This window comes from Rhipicephalus microplus, chromosome 2 (assembly GCF_043290135.1).
Source record: "Rhipicephalus microplus isolate Deutch F79 chromosome 2, USDA_Rmic, whole genome shotgun sequence".
NCBI classification, from domain to species: domain Eukaryota; kingdom Metazoa; phylum Arthropoda; class Arachnida; order Ixodida; family Ixodidae; genus Rhipicephalus; species Rhipicephalus microplus.
Genome location: NC_134701.1, coordinates 31,555,133 through 31,574,034, shown reverse-complemented (window position 1 = coordinate 31,574,034; position 18,902 = coordinate 31,555,133).

The following is an 18,902-nucleotide window of genomic DNA, read 5'->3' as shown; positions in this document are numbered from 1 at the left end:
GCTGTAGTGCGACTGACTCAAATCTTTGCTTCATGCATGACGGTCTTGGATACTGAAAAAAAGAGAGAGAGAAGGAAAGAAATCCTATATTCTTGGATGATGAGAACCACAAATACGCATACGCATTTTTTGCTCATTCAGTTCTCCATGAAATTACCCTTAAGACAGTCGATAAGTTTATTTAGGAAAGCGTTGTATCTGCCACCATGCCCAGCTGAACTATGGCAGGACCGTGAAGTGACTACACCGACTCAGTACTTCAAACAGCTGTTTATATTTAGTGCGTCATGGTTAATATACACAAATGTCAGCTGACATAATAAGGTACGTAACTGACGTAATAAGGTACATAATATGCCTAGCACTACCTAGGTTATAATGCACATGCTGAATACAACATTCTCCCTCCCCTCAAAACTTGAATAATCAATTAGAAGGAATGAAAATAAGTAGACATTACATAGCATTCAATGTCGTTCATAGTCTTCTAACCGTGACAGTGGTCCTTGCCTCGTTGACCACCCAAGTTCTGGAAGGTCCTTTGATACTGAGGCCCCAAGGTTTGACAACTGGGGTGCGTCATCGGAATAGTTTGGCTGGCCAGAATATGAAGATTCTACAGGAGCAGCAGGCCGAGGGCAGGGTACCCCGATTGCAGGTGCGTACGACCATCACTTGGTTTGTAAGTGTCTTGGCCACATTGGTCAATGGTTGTGAACGGGCTTGAGTAGCTCACAGCACCCTTAGGCATATGATCTGGCAGCTTTGTACATACTGGTTGGCCTGTTGTTGACAGAGAATGCTTTGCAGCTCGTCTACGATCATTGTACGTCTCACTTTCCTGTAGTGGCATGCGGCGTGAAACAGTAAGCTCCCATATAGACGGTGATAGCCTCCTTGAGAGGCTGCCATTCACGCGTGCAGGCCTGAACATACTCTTTGAGCACCCTGTTAAATCTTTCTTACTGGCCGTTCGCTTGCGGATGGTAGACTGCCGAATACATATGGTTGATGCTGTGTTACTTGAGAAAACTGTTGCAGGCTGTAAACTGAGGACCATGGTCACTCACGATCTGCTCTGGGTATCCTTCCCTGCTGAGAAATCTTTGTAGGAAGGAAATAATTGTAGGATTCTCTCTAGCAGCGAAGCAGACCTCTGGCCGTAATTGCGAAGCAACAATCTGGAGGCACGTTCCCAAAAGGACCCTCAATATCGATTCCTAGCTTCTGCCATGGTCCGACAGAAATACAACTAGCTGCAATGGTAGTGTCATTGGTCATTGGTTGTCAATTGATTGGCATACACCACAAGATGCAATCAACTTCTCTACTTGTTTGCGTGTAGCAGGCCACCATTATTGCTCAGGTAGTAGCTGTTTTGTTCTTGTTACTCGTAGATTAGACTCGTGGGCTGTGTGAAACGAAGATACAACGAACTTGTCTTCACAAAGTAAAAGGTCTCCAACGACTGAGAGCTTAGTCCGCACCGTGTAGAATAGAACTGCATCAGCAGGCAATGTCTTTACTGCGGGCCATGTTGAAGTCGCCCACTTCATGACCTGTTGCAGCAGCTGGTCTTGCATTGTTTCACTGACAAACTCCCTATGAGTAATGCATGGTGAGGCCACACAAACGGTCTCTTTTTGCTCCACTTGAACTGGGAGAGGCATCATTGAAAGAGCATCAACAACCATATTCTTGTCACCCTTTTGGAATTCAATTGTAAAGTTGCATGCCAGTAGTCTTGCGTGCCACCTTGCTATTCGGAAGGGATTGCAACCTACTCCCTTTCTACTTATAAGTTTAGTCAGGGCCTGGTGGTCGGTGCACAGAGCGAACGGACGGCCCCAAAGGTAGACTCTCCAGTGTTCGCATGCCCGCAAGCATGCAAGGGCTTTCAGTTCGCCAACGAGGTATTTCTGTTCCTGCGGAGTAAGCCTGCGAAAAGTAAATAAAACCATTTCTAGCTCATCATTTCTTGTCTGTTGTAATACTGCTCCTAGCCCGATAGATGAGGCATCCGTGGTAATAATAATGTCCCCCACAGGATCAAAAAGCTGGAAACATCTTGTGTACAAAATACTTATCAGCTGCTCGAAGCAGGCGTGTCTGGCGGGATTTCATGTAAATGCGGAATTCATACATAAGAGCTCACGAAGAAGCTCGACAATCACTGCATAGTCAGGTACAAACTTCGCGTTATAGATAATCATGCCTAAGAATGAGCGCAGGGTATCTATATCTGTTGGTGGTGGCGCAGCTTTGATGGCGTCAGTGTTGCTTTGTAGCGGCCGTATTACGTGGTGACTTATCATGTGCCCAAGGAATTTTATTTCTTGAACATTCAGCTTCAATCCAGACTTTGCAATCAAGTGCAACGCTTGCTCCAGGTTCTTGAAATGCTCCTCATGAGTGCTATCAAACACAATCATGTCATCTATGTAGCTAGCACAAAGCATTTTGCACTTCTGCAGGATAGTGACCATCATTTCCTGAAAAGCAGACGGTGCCGATGCAAGGCCAAAGCAGACGCGTTTGAATTGATACAATTCACTATCAGTTGTGAAAGTAGTCAATTTGCTACTTTCAGGTATCAGCAGGGCTAGGTTATTGGCAACTGCTAAATCAATCTTGGAAAAATACTGTGCACCGTGAAGATTGTGCAGCAGTTCTTTCGTGTGAGGCTAAAAAGTTTGTCAACGACAACCGCTTTGTTCGGTTCACGTAGGTCGACGCAAATTCTTGTCTTGCCATTCTTCTTCGCCACTACTACTTTGGTTATACCCACTATGACGTATCCACCTTCTCTATCACTTCGTTCTGCTCAATGCACTGCAGCTCTTCACACACCACGTCTTGCACAGAAAACGGCAAATGGCGTAAGCAGCGACAGGCGTGACCCCTTGTCTTATCTTGACCTTATGAATGAAATTTTCTGCGACTCCTATTTTTCCATTGAACAAAGTAAAAAATTTGAAAAAAATTTCAGAACCAAGGCCTTATTAAGGTGACCTTTCAGACTCGACACATATGATCCCTTAGCCTTGTGTTGATGCACCTGCCAGTCTGCCCTACATGCACACGATGACACGTCTGAGGTATTCTATACACCACATTTTTGAGCATTTAACAAACTGGATCTTATGTTATAATGCTACATTCTTTTTTACACTGCGCAGTTTGTGACATTTCTGGTTAACCAACGCACACACTCCTTCGATTTTGGTTTCGGCGGAAGACGCGACTTTTACATCGTAACTCCCAGCTATCATTTTTATTCTGTGTGATAGGCAGTGTACATAAGGAATTCTAGTTCAAAGGTGGTTGCAATCCTTTATATGTACACAGACTATCATACAGAATAAAAACAAAAAAGAAGCTGGAAGGTACGGTGTAAAGGTGGTGTTCTCGGCTAAAAACAAAATCAGAGAAGTGTGTGCGTTGGTTGCCTTGTACATTGGCGCCAGTTGCGAGTGCGCTAAGGGGTGACCAATCATGTGACGACAGACTCTGTACTCTTTCAGCTTCACAAAATGTGCCGAAACAGCCTCTCCTCAGTATTCTTTCCTCCATAGCTTTATTGATTATTTATATCACCGGTGTACTAGCACGATTCGAAACGGCCGGCAAGCCCGCTATTTTTAACGCTGGCAGTGCTTCCTCACGGTCACATCCAAATTGCGCCACAGCTGACCACTTTCACACAGAAAGAAGTGATGTGAGGCTCAGCCGTTCCGCTAAATTTTGTCTGCTATGCACACACGTTGAGGCGTGCCTTGGCACTAGCATTACCGTCGATGTCGTAAAAGGCTAGAGCCAGGAGTATAGGAGGAAGAAGGCAGCAAAGAACAGCCGGTCCGTAGCAAGGGCATTGTCTCTTGTCTGATTCCTCACAATGGTGCAGTCTGACAGCTGAACGTCACGGCTAAATCAGCCGTCCATGTCCTCGCGGGTCTTCATCAGCATGGGCCTCTCCATCGAGGAATGCCGTCCATGCTTCCTTGATCATGCACTCCACGATCCGACCGCTGCTGCAGCTACCCACCGAATCATCCGCAAACGGTATCAAGGCCTCTTCGGCAATTCCAGGGTATGACCTGACAGGAACCTTCCTACCACCTTTGTGTGAGAAGGCGCAAGAACTCTTCTCGTAGGGGAACATCACGTACGCTTTCTGTGGCACAGATCTCATGCCAAAGACTTTTCTTTCGGGTGAGCATCCAAAGGACGCCGCTCAGGCTTCTTTGGTGTACCGTGGCGCCGCCAAGACAGTCAGCACCGTCCTGTTGGCCTCTCGCCAAGTACTTTATCTCTTGCAGAGTACTTTATTGTCACTATCGAGTGGTTCCGTTCGAGATCTCCATGAGGAACCACCCGCTACCGTAAGCACAACCACCAGGTGTACCAACTCTTTTGCGAGAGGAGGGGCAAACAACCTACCTCACTCGTTAACCAGGATATATATATATATATATATATATATATATATATATATATATATATATATATATATATATATATATATATATATATATATATAAGAAATCCAACAGACAATAATGCCAAGGTATGTATAGGGGAAGTTATAACTTCCCCTATACATACCTTGGCATTATTATCTGTTAGATCTAAATAATATTGTGTGAAAACACGGAAAAACGAGCCTTTAGGTATACACTTCTTTCCTATATATATATATATATATATATATATATATATATATATATATATATATGTATATATATATATATATATATATATATATATATATATATATATATATATATATATATATATATATATATATATATATATATATTGTCACGTCACTCCAGGGGGTGTCGACAAGATTTACTGACGTCTGAGCAACAGGGCTCTAACCAAGCGCGTCGGTTGGGCTTGTTTGCCAGAGCGAGGGCCCACGTGCACTTCTTTCTTCTCTGTGGTGTGGTCCTTCACCTTGGCATACGACCCACTACTAGAAAGAGGTGGCAATATTCCCCCTCAACAACAAAAAAGAGCATCGTCCCGATGCTGCAAAGTTGTTGAAAAAAAAACCAAAACAAAGTAGTTTAAACAATGAAAAAGGGCACCAATAATGAAATGTTAGACGCGATAAGTTCACCAATGATGAGGCAATTGTCGGAGCACAAATAAAAAAAAAACACAGGAAAAGTGGTCTTTTAGGAACGCGCAAAATAGGGCATCATGCGCACCACGTGAACTATGTCAGAGGTCGGTTGTTTTCGTTGTACCCATCGTGACGACGTAGCGTCCGGAACCACTTCGTAGTTTACGTCGCTCACGCGGCGTAATACTTTATACGGACCGAAGTATCTGCTGAGCAACTTTTCGAAGAGGCCACGGCGTCGAACAGGGGTCCAAATCCAAACTTGGTCTCCCGGTCTGTAAGATACGTCATTGTGACGCATATTGTAACGTCGTGCATCAACCTGTTGCTGCTGACCAATGTGTAGCCGGGCGAGCTGGCGAGTTTCCTCGGCACGCTCTGCAAATTCTTCTGCGTCAGTTGTTAATTGATCGGCGCCTTCACAAGGAAGCATCGCATCCAGCATCGTCTGAACTTCGCGGCCGTAGAGAAGGCGAAACGGTGTAAATCGGGTTGTTTCTTGAACGGCGGTGTTATAAGCGAACGTCACATAAGGCAAAATGCGATCCCATGTTTTGTGTTGGACGTCGATGTACATGGAGATCATGTTTGTGACTGTCTTATTTAGTCGCTCGGTTAAGCCATTGCTCTGCGGATGGTAAGCAGTCGTCGTTCGATGCCTAGTGTTACTTAGTCGAAAGACTTCGTCAATAAGCTGTGCAGTGAACGCTCTTCCTCTGTCGGTTATCCCTGTAGATGGAGCACCGTGGCGCAGAACAATGTGGCACATGAAGAACTGTGCTACCTCAGAAGCCGTGGCTCGTGGTATCGCCTGTGTCTCAGCATAGCGGGTCAAATAGTCAGTTGCAACAATGACCCATTTGTTGCCGTCAGACGATAAAGGAAATGGGCCGAGAATGTCCATGCCAACTTGGTCAAATGGCTTGTGGGGTGGATCAATTGGCTGAAGTAATCCAGCCGGCTTGCTTGGGGTGGCGACTTTCGACGCTGGCATTCGCGACAGCTTTTAACGTACTGCTTCACGCTTGCAGAAAGTCCGGGCCAGTAGTACGCCTCACTTACTCTGGCGAGTGTTCGCGAATAACCTAGATGACCAGATGTGGGCTTGTCATGACACGCAGAGAGGACTTCATCCCGCATGTCCTTCGGAACGACGAGGAGGTAAGCGCGGCTCGTAGGACGGGCGTTTTTTTTTTTTTTTTGTACAGGACATTATCTCCGAGGCAGAAAGATGTCATGACGCGAGATAGATGGCGAGGTATAACGGCGCTATGACCCTCCAGATAGTCGATGAGCGGTCGAATCTCTTCATCCTCTCGCTGGCGTCTGCTCAAGTCAGATGAACTAAGGGCGCCCAGGAAACCGTCATCGTCCTCTTCTTCTTGATTGACTAAAGGTATGGGTGCACGTGACAGCGTATCAGCGTCTTCATGCTTCCGTCCAGACTTATATACGATGGTAACATCAAATTCCTGTAGACGCAAGCTCCATCGGGCCAGTCGTCCAGAGGGATCACGAATGTTTACCAACCAGCAGAGGGCATGGTGGTCTGTCACCACTTTAAATGGACGACCATAGGGGTACGGGCGAAACTTGGTGATCGCCCACACTACTGCGAGACACTCTTTCACTGTGGTCGTGTAATTCACCTCGGTACGGGACAGTGAGCGGCTGGCATAGGCTATGACTCTTTCTTTGCCGTGTTGATGCTGGACGAGCACTGCGCCGAGGCCGATGTTACTGGCGTCAGTGTGCACCTCTGTGTCAGCATCTTCGTCAAAATGCGCACAAACCCAGAAAGCGCCGAACAGTCTTTTTGTCTGTAGGATGCGGAAACGCGGCTACAGCGGCAAGTTTGTCGGGGTCGGGTCGTACTCCATTCGCATTGACTACACGGCCAAGGAATTTGAGCTCTTCATAACCAAAGTGACACTTCTGCGGTTTGAGTGTAAGATCTGCTGATTGAATAGCCTGTAGCACACTCCTGAGGCGGTGAAGGTGTTGCTGGAAGGTTTCAGAAAAAACGACAACATCATCAAGGTATACGAGACAAGTTTGCCACTTCAGACCAGTAAGCACAGTGTCCATCATTCGCTGGAAGGTTGCGGGCGCTGAGCACAAACCAAAAGGAAGGACTCGAAATTCATACAGGCCATCAGGGGTCACAAATGCCGTTTTCTCGCGGTCTCGCTCGTCAACCTCAATCTGCCAGTACCCGCTTTTTAAATCCAAAGAGGAAAAATAGTGGGCGTGGCGTAATCTGTCTAACGAGTCGTCGATGCGTGGCAGCGGGTACACGTCCTTTTTAGTCACGCTGTTCAGCTTCCGGTAATCGACGCAAAAACGTAGCGTTCCGTCTTTCTTCTTGACTAGGACGACCGGAGAGGACCACGCACTGTTGGAAGGCTCGATGATGCCGTCGTCAAGCATTTCTCGAACTTGCGTACGAATGGCTTCTCGTTCCTTCGCTGACACACGGTAAGGCTGTTGGTGTACTGGGCGGGCGTCGTCGTAAGTGATGATTCTGTGCCTAGTGATCGAAGTCTGGCGCACCTTAGAGGAAGCAGCGAAGCATGACTTGAATTCACGCAAGAGTTTCCGCAGTGCTCTCTGGTTTTCTGGTGTGACGTTAGAATTAATATCGATATTGTTTAGAGACGTATCGGCGGCCTCCACTGCTTCCGACGAGAAGCAGATGGGAATGGTTCCTAATTCATCTGCAAACGCTAACGAAGTGCCACGGAAAAGGTGTCGGTGTTCGTTGCTGAAATTTGTAACGAGCAGTTGAGATCGGCCATCACGTAGCTGTATGATACTCCTAGCCACACAAACACCTTGAGTCAGCAGGTGTTCAAAATTACTTTCTGCAATCGCTTCACCATTTCGCAATCCACAGCATGTGACGTCGACAATAACACTGGCTCTTGAAGGAAGCGTTATACTTTCAGCAGAGACACGAAGAACGTCGGTACGTTGTTGGTCGTCCTGCTTGTCGATTGCTCGGTCGGCTGAGAAGGTGATGCGATTCTCTTGAAGATCAATGACAGCTCCATATTCGTGCAGGAAGTCAATACCAAGGATAACGTCGCGTGAACATTCACGGAGCACAAGGAAACTTCCTACAAAAGTATAACCGCAGACCCGAACTCTACTCGTGCAGGTTCCAAGCGGAGAGACGGTGTGGCCACCAGCCGTTCGAATCACGGATCCATGCCAAGGCGTGATTACCTTCTTTAGTTGTCTGGTCATTTTCCCGCTTAGTATCGAATAGTCAGCCCCGGTATCAACTAAAGCACCTACTGCATAGCCATCTATCAGCACAGGTATATCCAGAGAAAGCCGCACATATCGCTCAGTCGAATCTACACCCTTTACTGTTAGCGTCGATCGGAGGTCTTCAGCACGTCGACTGCCAGCGACCTCGCCTCCAAGGGTCGCTTGCGTTAGTTTTCCTGGCGGGGACTGGAGAACCGTGCGCCAGCATGGCGCTGTGGCGAAGATGAAAAGCGCCTCGCCGACGGTGTGCGCGACTGCCGTCCAGAAGGCGGTGGCATGCGCTGTTCAGCCAGGTAGTCCTCAATGTCCCGGGGTCGCTGGCCATACCGAGGAGGCGCTGAATATACTGAAAATCCGCTCTGCCCGAGGCGCCGGTATGGACACTGGCGGTACAAATGGTCCGCTTCACCGCAGTGGAAGCACAAAGGTCGGCGATCAGGAGTGCGCCAAACATCAGATTTCCGAGGCGAAGCACGTCTGTCGTCAAGGTAGTGTGCTGGTTGTTCCGCAAGATGCACAGGGCTGGCGTAAACGAGGGGTGGCGGTGTGCGTGTGTTCTCGTAGTACCGTAGAGGCTGCGCCGACTGAAGTGAAACCGTAGGAGGTGCCTGAACAAACAGCGGGGAAGAGGAAGCTGGGCGTTTCAAAGCTTCTGCATAGGTCGGACGGTGGTAGTCAGCCGGGGCGGGTGTGGCGTTATTCAGACTCACAGGGTCACGAAGGGCATGATGCAGCTCGTCCTTGACGATGCTTGCAATGGAACTCACCGTAGGTAGTGGTGGCGTGGCAGCCTTTTGCAGCTCCTCGCGTACTATGGAGCGGATAAGGTCGCGCAGACACTCGGTGTTGCTCCCAATATTCGTTAGAACTTGAGCAGTGGACGTGTTCACTTGCCGCTCATACAGGGTGGATCGATGCTGAAGCATCTTTTCCATCGTGACAGCTTCAGACAAAAACTCGGCGACCGTGTTCGGAGGGCTCCGTACAAGACCAGCGAAAAGCTGCTCTTCAACTCCCCGCATCAGGTGACGCACCTTCTTCTGTCATACTCTGATCGGCTCGTCGGAACAGGCGCGTCATATCTTCCACATAGGTCATGACAGTTTCATTGGGCATCTGGATGCGGGCCTGGATCGCTCGTTCCGCTCGTTCGTGGCGATCAGCACTTCTGTAAGTATCCAACAGCCGGCGGCGGAATTCGGGCCACGATGTCATCTGTTCCTCGTGATTCATGTACCAGGTACGTGCTCCATCCTCTAAATAGAAATACACACGTCGTAGTTTGGCCGCGTCGTTCCAGTCGTTCAAAGCAGCCACGCGCTCGAAGTCGACCAACCAGTCCTCGACGTCTTCGAGCTCGGTGCCATGAAACGGTGTCGGAACCTGCGGACTTTCGAGGGTGTACCGAGTCACCGGGGGGTTTTCCGTACCTGTTAGAGTGGTTTGAACGGACGTGCTCATCATACTGGTGTGAACTATAGGGTCAGCTTCGGGAGGCAATCCCCTGATCCTGCGGCTTGTCCGATGAACGGGAGTGTTGACTCGAACTGGGCTTGTGGTGCCGCTTCCAGGAGGGGTCGGCAACATCCGTGAGGGGCCTACCCAGCACCTCCACCAGTTGTCACGTCACTCCAGGGGGTGTCGACAAGATTTACTGACGTCTGAGCAACAGGGCTCTAACCAAGCGCGTCGGTTGGGCTTGTTTGCCAGAGCGAGGGCCCACGTGCACTTCTTTCTTCTCTGTGGTGTGGGCCTTCACCTTGGCATACAACCCACTACTAGAAAGAGGTGGCAATATATATATATATATATATATATATATATATATATATATATATATATATATATATATATATATATATATATATATATATATATATATATATATATATATATATATATATATATATATGGTCACACTGACGAAGGCTGGCCCACCAGCCGAAACATATGTGATTAATAAAAGTGTTTCCTCGTTAGTCGTGCTTTTTCGCTTCCGTGTATATATATATATATATATATATATATAAGGCATTTATTAGCTGGCACACAGCGAGCATACACAATGGCGAAAGTAACGGCCAAGCACGGACTCTCAGCGCAAGCGGCGTCCTTTTCGGGTAGACCCACTAGAAAGCACTTGAGAGTTCGGCCCATTTCAGTGTTCGGAGGCTTCTCTACAATTACCCCGGTGTCGAAGAGGGAGCCGCCTGGCGACCTAACAGCTTGTCACTATGAGCGGGTCAAAGTAAGCCTTCAGGCCCTCCATGTTAACTATGTCGCGCCCGCAACGCCGCAGGTCCGAAGATTCTTCAATTGGTTCGATCAGATAGTTGACCCGGAGATGTGCGCTCGATTACACGGTAGGGACCTTCGTATTTCGGGAGTAGTTTGGAAGAAAGGCCAGCTACAGTGGTCGGGATTGAGAGCCGTATCACTCTAAGCCGAAATTCGGCAAAGTTGGACTAACTGCAGTCGTTAAACCAATGGACGAACGGTTCGTCCAACAGGGACTAAATGTGTGACAATGCGTGTCTTGCGCAAACGCCCGGCAATGAAGGGACCAACGGGGAGGGCAACTGCGCCGCGATCGCCTCCTGTCGATGCTGCAAATGCTCGGCGTGGTCGGCGATCATGAAAACAAGTTAAATAGGCTATACGCCACTGTGAAAGTGAAGCACTATGAAACGAATAGAAGATGTTATTAGAGGAAAGTAGTACAACATGTTGTCAGTGCACACAGCAAGTGCCCTCGCGTTTCCACCATGCCGGCACGGGCGAGCCGAAGCCAAGTGAAAGTCTCCGCAAACACGGGCAATGCCGAGAACTCGCTTTAATGTGCTGAATAAGTTCGAACTACGGTGAACACTGACAATGCTAATAAAGGTAAGCTGTTCATCAGCGGTCGTGTACCCACACAGTGACCACAAGTTCAAAGCGATATATAGGAAAAGTAGGCTTCGTACGTCATCGGTATCAAGCGGGCTGCCGGTGTGAGTACATTGCCGGCACAAGCGAAGGAAACGTCGCGTACAAGTTCACAAAAATAGTAGCTCAGGCAAACTTATGTCTTTTTATCCAAGCGACAATCGTTATCAAAAATCCAACGTGTAGGCGATCACGGATACGACTAATCGTGCGGCCAGCGGTACACAGGTTGTGCCTTACCAGCACGATGAAAGAACCGTGCCTGCGAACGGTCTCGTCGCTGTAAGTATACAGATATCTACATCACTCCGTAAGACACAGCGAACATGGGGCACTTACCTATTGTTCATTTGTGACTATAAAATAACGACGACGAAAATTTCACGCGAGCCACATGTTGCGATCGCCGGCGGTCGTTTAGCCGTACTCGTCGTAAGCCTAGCGACGCCGTCGGCAAGCCGACACGGTATGGCATCGGCGGGGCGGGCGCCTGCGGCTGCTTCGCTGGCTTTCCCGCACAAGCGCCGCTGCTATGTTTGTGTTTGCGGACTCGTGCGCCAGCACTGTGAACGCTGGTTCGGCCGACATGATCGAATACTAGCTGATAATTCGTATTCTCGGGCTGGAGGCATGTTGAAGATTAGATGGATCCATATTAAAAGATCGATGCGCATCGGTGCTACGAATAAGCCCATGTAAATTTTCGCGTTACGGTGTCAATATTTATTGTTTTCTTAAGCCGAGTAAAAGTCGCCCACTGGCACTAGATGGGAGGTCAAAATACTGTGCTATATATACCCGAGAGTCTGTTCTATGTAGTACAGCGCGGGAAGTCAGTGTTTGCGGTGTTTTACTTTGAAATAATGGTGCGTATGTATGTGTGTGTGTGTGTGTGTGTGTGTTGCATGAATAACATACTATGATCTTCAATGCTGATTAAATTGGAATAAACATAAAATATACTGCACAAACGCAGTGTCGCCATTTTTTTTGCCATTGGTCCAGACGGTTCAACTGTTAGTCCCGCTGGAGCATTCTACTGGGGCCAACATTTAAACCAAGTGGAGTAAGTGCTTGGGGTAACAGTTGAGCCCTTGCAATTACTCCCGCAGTTAGTCCAAAATTGGTTCAAAATCTGTGGCAGCGCATTTAGACCCCTAAAGGACCAATGGCATACCCCACTTTAGTCTTTTTCGGCTTAGAGTGTACAAGGGAGCCAGGAAGGAACGTGGGCTCAGAAGTCGCGGAGCCATCACGAATACTCTTCTGTTGCTCTTCCTCATGCGTCGTAAAAGTCTTGGCAAGCTCGCGCCACTCTTCAGCAAGCCTGGCTGTCTCAGAAATAGTGCACACTCAGATGGATCCGGCGTGTACGGGAGTATCGTGTAAATGGTGTGTGGCGAGTGCCTTCCATACAGCAAGAAGAAAAGTGGAAATCCGGTCGTACACTGAGGGGCGGTGTTGTAGGCGTTGGTGACGAATAGTATCCCAATTCGTGTGGTTGGCGGCGACGTATACCGAAAGCATGTCGCCGAGGGTGCAGTTAAAGCGTTCGGTGAGACCATTCGTCTGCGGGTGGTAAGCAGTAGTTTTGCGGTAGACAGAATGACACTCAGTGAGAATGGATTCGACGACTTCTGACAAGAAGACACGGCCTCGATCGCTGAGAAGCTTTTGAGGTGGACCGTGGCGCAGTATGAATCGATGCAGTAGGAAGGACGCAACATCACGCGCAGTAGTCGCAGGGAGAGCAGCGGTTTCGGCGTATCGCGTTAAATGATCTACGGCGACGATGACCAAGTGGTTACCAGCCGACGTCAGAGGAAGTGGTCCATACAAATCAATACTAATGCGCTCAAACGGACCGTCAGGGCAAGGTAACGGTTGCAGACCGGCTGGCGACGTGTGCTGACAATTTGCGGCATTGTCAAGCGAGGCAAGAGCGAACGAACTGCTGCACGTAGCGGTACATCCCGCGCCAGAAGTAGCATTGTCGAATGCGATAGTAGGTTTCAGAGTGCACGCATTGCGGATCAGAATGGAAGAATTAACATATCTCCGATCGCAGACTGCGGGGTATAACGAGTAACTACTACCGGCCATCGGCGTCGTAATTGCGTCGGTGTAGGAGGCCGTCACAAATGGCGAAATGGTAAGCTCGACGATGCAAGGCACGCGTGGATGGTGTTGCGGGCGGATCAGAGAGCAAGTCGACAAGCGGGGATATCCAATTATCCTTTCGCTGTTCGGTAGTGATGATGTCAACATAAATGGCAGAAACAGCAACCGAGGAACACTGAGCAGAGCACGTCATCTTCAGGCAGAAGGGAGCGCGAGAGGGCGTCGGCGTCATGCTGGCGTCCGTTGCGGTACAGCACGCGGATGTCGTAGCCTTGTAAGCGAAGCGCCCAATGGGCGAGACGGCCTGAGGGATCCTTCAATGATGACAGCCAGCATAGTGCATGATGGTCGGTGACGACATCGAATGGAGGACCATATAAATAAGGTCGAAACTTCGTAAGGGCCCAGACGATTGCCAGGCACTTTTTCTCCATGACGGTGTAGTTTGTCTCGACTCTCGTGAGCGTGCGGCTTGCATATGCTACGACATATTCAGGGAATCCGGATTTGCGCTGTGCCAGGACTGCGCCGAGGCCTGGCACAGCGTCCGAATTGAGGGCCCCTCAATTTGGACGACCACGAATTGAGGGGCCCATTACTTCCAAGGAGCTTCGTCAGCGGTGATATGATCGTGGCATAGTTTCGTATGAAGCATCGCAAGTATGAGCACAGGCCCACAAAACTACGCAGTTTTTTGACGGATGCTGGTTTGGGGAATTCGGCCACGGCCGATAGCTTGGCTGGGTCAGGAACAATGCCATCCTTGGACACGACGTACCCTAGGATGGTGAGTTGCAGTGCTGCAAAGCGGCACTTCTTCAGATTTAGCTGCAAGCCGGCATTGTTCACACGTGCGAAAACTTCTTTGAGACGATGGAGATGCGTGGAGAAATCTGGAGCGAAGACAACAAAGTCATCGAGGTAACACAAGCACGTCTGCCATTTCAAGTTGCGCAGAAGGGTGTCCATCATGCGCACAAAGGTCGCAGGTGCACTACGCAGACCAAACGGCATGACGTTGAATTCGTACAAGCCGTCGGGTGTGATGAAGGCAGTCTTTGGTCGAGCGTCATCAGCCATGGGTACTTGCCAGTACCCCGAACGCAGACCGAGAGAAGAAAAAAATCCGGCTTCGTGAAGGCTGTCGATTGCCTCATCGATGCGCGGCAGGGGTTAAACATCCTTGCGAGTGATGTTATTGAGCCGTCTGTAGTGCACAGAGAACCGCACAGAACCATCTTTCTTCGCCGCAAGAACAACAGAAGACGACCATAGACCGTCTGAGGGCCAAATAACGTCGCGTCGTAGCATATCGTCAACCTGCTCGTTAATTTCCTGACGTTCAGCAGGCGACACGCGGTATGGACGTTGCCGTAATGGTGGATGAGCACCAGTGTCGATACGATGCGTAACAGTGGACGCGCGACCGAAAGAACTTCGCCCGACATAGAAAGAAGAACGGTATTCTTGTAACAGGTCCAGAAGCTGGGAAGGCTGTACCGACGTAAGTTTGTCATCAATGTAGGGCCAAACAGATCAGGAGATGACGGATAAGAAGTGGAAACAGCACTGGTGGTACGCGAATCGGGAGAACGCGAGTCATTGGGTACGTCCAGGACTTATGCGTCGTCGACTAGTTCCACTCTGCCGAGACATTCCCTTCGAACCAAGGTAACAGTGTACGGGGATGGGTTGGTCACAAAAATAGTGGCGTTGCCCTGGGAGATTTGCACGGTCGCGAAAGGTACTAGCAACCCTTTCCTTCTGGAAGAACGGTCGGATGGCGAAACGAGTGCAATTGTGTCGGAGAGACCGGTGCAGTAGACCAATGTCGAGCTTGGAGGCACTATGGTATCGTCTTTCACGAGAATCTTGCTCAGTGTCGAGGGACTGTCTTCTGGTGTCAAATGCTAGAAGGGTGAGAGTTCAATTTCGGCGGCGGCACAATAGATGACAGCGTCGTTGCGGGAGATAAAATCCCATCCCAGGATGACGTCATGAGAACATGCAGCAATGATGATGAATTATGCGACATACAAAACGTCCTGAACGACAACGCGAGCTATGCACCCTGCCGTAGGATAAATACGATGTGAACTAGCGGTACGAAGGGACAACCCAGAAATTGGCGTCGTCACTTTTCGAAGCAAGCGGCAAATGTTTTCGTCCATAACTGATACGGCAGCTCCAGAGCAGATGCATGAACACCGTCCACAAGCACGTCAATGACATTAGATGGGCGGCTCTGGAGGCTTTCACGCCCCGCCGCGGTGGTCTAGTGGCTAAGGTACTCGGCTGCTGACCCGCAGGGCGCGGGTTCGAATCCCGGCTGCGGCGGCTGCATTTCCGATGGAGGCGGAAATGTTGTAGGCCCGTGTGCTCAGATTTGGGTGCACGTTAAAGAACCCCAGGTGGTCTAAATTTCCGGAGCCTTCCACTACGGCGTCTCTCATAATCATAGAGTGGTTTTGGGACGTTAAACCCCACATATCGTAAGAGGACCCCACGTAAGAGGACCTATGTATGCAAAGTCACCAACATAGATTTCTTCATTTCATCTTCTAGAAACTTTCCCATTTACGTCAACTTATTGCTCAATGCCAGAAATGTAATCTTATTTACCCTAGTCTTATTCCAGCCCCCACCGACACCTGTACTATTATTATTTTCTTTGGTCACTTTTTGCGAAGCCTCATGTTCCTTCTTTTTGCTTTTTTGTCATTTCCCTTGAACCTAGCATGTGTTAGGCGTTTTTGTGTAAATTCCACTGAGTATGCTGTTCCTTAACCAGCATTTTGTTTGCCTTACTGTATGCTGTATATATCGTACTTCTTTTTTTTTTTTTTTTTTTTTTTGTAACCCACATATGCTGTAATTACGCTACAAATGTTAGTGTATGTTTTAACTCACTTGTTTTGCTTTGATTTTTTTTTTCCCTCTATTTTTATTGCCTGTACTGAAAATCATTGTACTGCCCAACTGCCACGCTCTCGAATGAGAGTAGCAGTATTGAAAATAAATAAATAAATAAATATCAATCAATCTGGAGGCTTTCACAATGCGATAGCGTCGCAGCCCTTGCCTCAGGACTGCGACGCTATCGATATCGCATTGCCATCGACGCAAGCCAGTTTGTATACAAACTAGCTTGCGTCGAATGGCCTATCCCAGCAGACTTCCGATGTGCCACTTCCGGTAATGTGTCTTCAATGTTCTCGGTGGTGTCTGCGGGATGTTTCTGAGTTTGCTGCTCTATTATTTCTGGCGCATTCCGTAGGATGTATTTGGTGCCACGTCTAGTGGCCACATGAAGGGGCTTGATGTAGTGCACGGCAGTTACAGGTGCGGCCACTGCTGCAGGTAACACGGCTCACGTGGGCGACGAGCGCCGCATGAAATATTCCCCGTGGCGTTCCAATGAGCGCAGACCCCTCATCCGTGTTACCTCAGCTTGTCAGCGAACTTAAATGGGCCAGTCGGTTCTGCATGTCGATGTGGATGCGCCTTGAAGACGCGGACAGAGAAATTCACAGTGCACGCCTGTGTTTTCCCTCTTCGCGTTTTCAAAGCGCACCCACATCGTCGACATGCAGGAGAAGAGTTGCCCGATCCATAGCGAGGTTGTTCAACTCAGCTTTTCTAGAATAACTGAAAACCTTCCTCCGGCCAAACCTCGAACATCTTTGTGTTTTCGTCTAAGCACACAACCTCAAGATAAAACGCTCATTTTTGTGCCTGTGTAACGCCGGGCACTCTTTATAGAGATCATTGGCGTTTGCTCGTGATCCGAAGTGTTCGCGTGACCGAGAAAATATAAAATGTACTGGTTATGTAATATGACATCAACTGAGGCTTGGCCACACGAACTATTATGGTTTACTCACGAGTAAGCTATTCATTAATCAAACTTTCAAGTTCAACCCACCTAAGCCATGTTCACACCAAAAGATAAATGAGCTAAAATGCAACGATAATAATTAACGGCAAAAAGACAGGTGATGAGTCATTCGCTTGCACAGGTGCAGGGGCGGCGCCAGGATGTTTTTACTGGGGGGGGTGGCAACCACGAAAAGTGAGTTCCTTCGGGGGGGGGGGGGGCAAGCTAGCTCTGCTCCTACTAGGTTTTCAATATATGCTTCCGGGCATTTGGGTGGGCATAGGGGGGGGGGGGGCAGGCGAGAATTTTGGGGGGGCTCCAGCCCACGCTTGCCCCCCCCCCCTGGCGCCGCCCCTGCACAGATGAGTGCCCACTCACCAGCGTCGCTTTAAAAAAAATTCAAATGCAACGACAACGAAACGTGGTCACTACAGAACACCTACTAGTTTACACCACGACGTACACAGTGCGGCAATTCATGTAGAGCATGACTACTTTGTGCCCCATGTTCTTTGAAACATGAGGCACATTTTCATCGTTATTATTATCGTGCATCGTTATTATCGTTCAAACTACACGGGAAACACCTTTGCAATACATTTTCAGTGTTCGCTTTCACGTTTTGTTACCCATTTCACACACCAGCACACGTATCTGCCACGAGTGGGGGACGACAGTGACTGATGTGTTCCCGGTAACCAGAACCTTTGACTAATCTGAAGTCTGAGTATCGTCTCTTAGAGACAGACTGTAAACAGCGTCGTGGATCGTCTGATGACATTCTCTCTCCTTTTTTTTTACAACGTGTCTTTTCTCTCATCCTTTATCCCCCTTACCCCCTTCCCCAGTACAGGGTAGCCAGCCGGTCTGAGAACTGGCTAACCTCCCTGTCTTTCCTCATTTATTCCTCCTCCTCCTCCTGAGTATCGTCTCTGCGCCATTTATAGTGTGCGCTGAGCTTTATTTGCCTTTAATGAAGTGGTAAGAACAAGCTTACGCGCTCTTTACGGGAATCCAGTTTTCTTTTATGATCAAAACAGAACGTTTTGACTAGCATATAAAATTAGTTCAGGCTTGCACACTGCATCCTGGCTTGACAAAGCTGTGCCCGAGTTGGGAGAACTTCATTGGAATAATTTTATTTGTATATAATATAGGAACACAAGCAACCGTGGCCAACAACAAAGGCTGAAACCACGCAAAAACAGGCTAAACCGGATGTTTCCTGCGGTGGTTTGCTGGTGAATGCACAATGTTGCCAGAGACCGGTAGGCTCTTGTAACATCGTCTATATATATATATATATATATATATATTGTAAAGAAGAGGAAGTACTCCGGCGCAGAGGCAGCAGCATCGAGTGTACAGCAGCGGCTCGAGCTCGGAAATTGCGGCTGGTGCATCGCCTTCCAAACCTTCCAAGCACCAACCTTTCTGCTTAATAAATCTCCTTTATAATTGGTGGAGACGTGCCGGGTACCGTCCCTTACACCTTCCCGCTACCATCCTGGAACTCCGTTCTCGACGGCTACCGTCTGCTATGCCGGACGCCGATCAGCAGACGCTTCC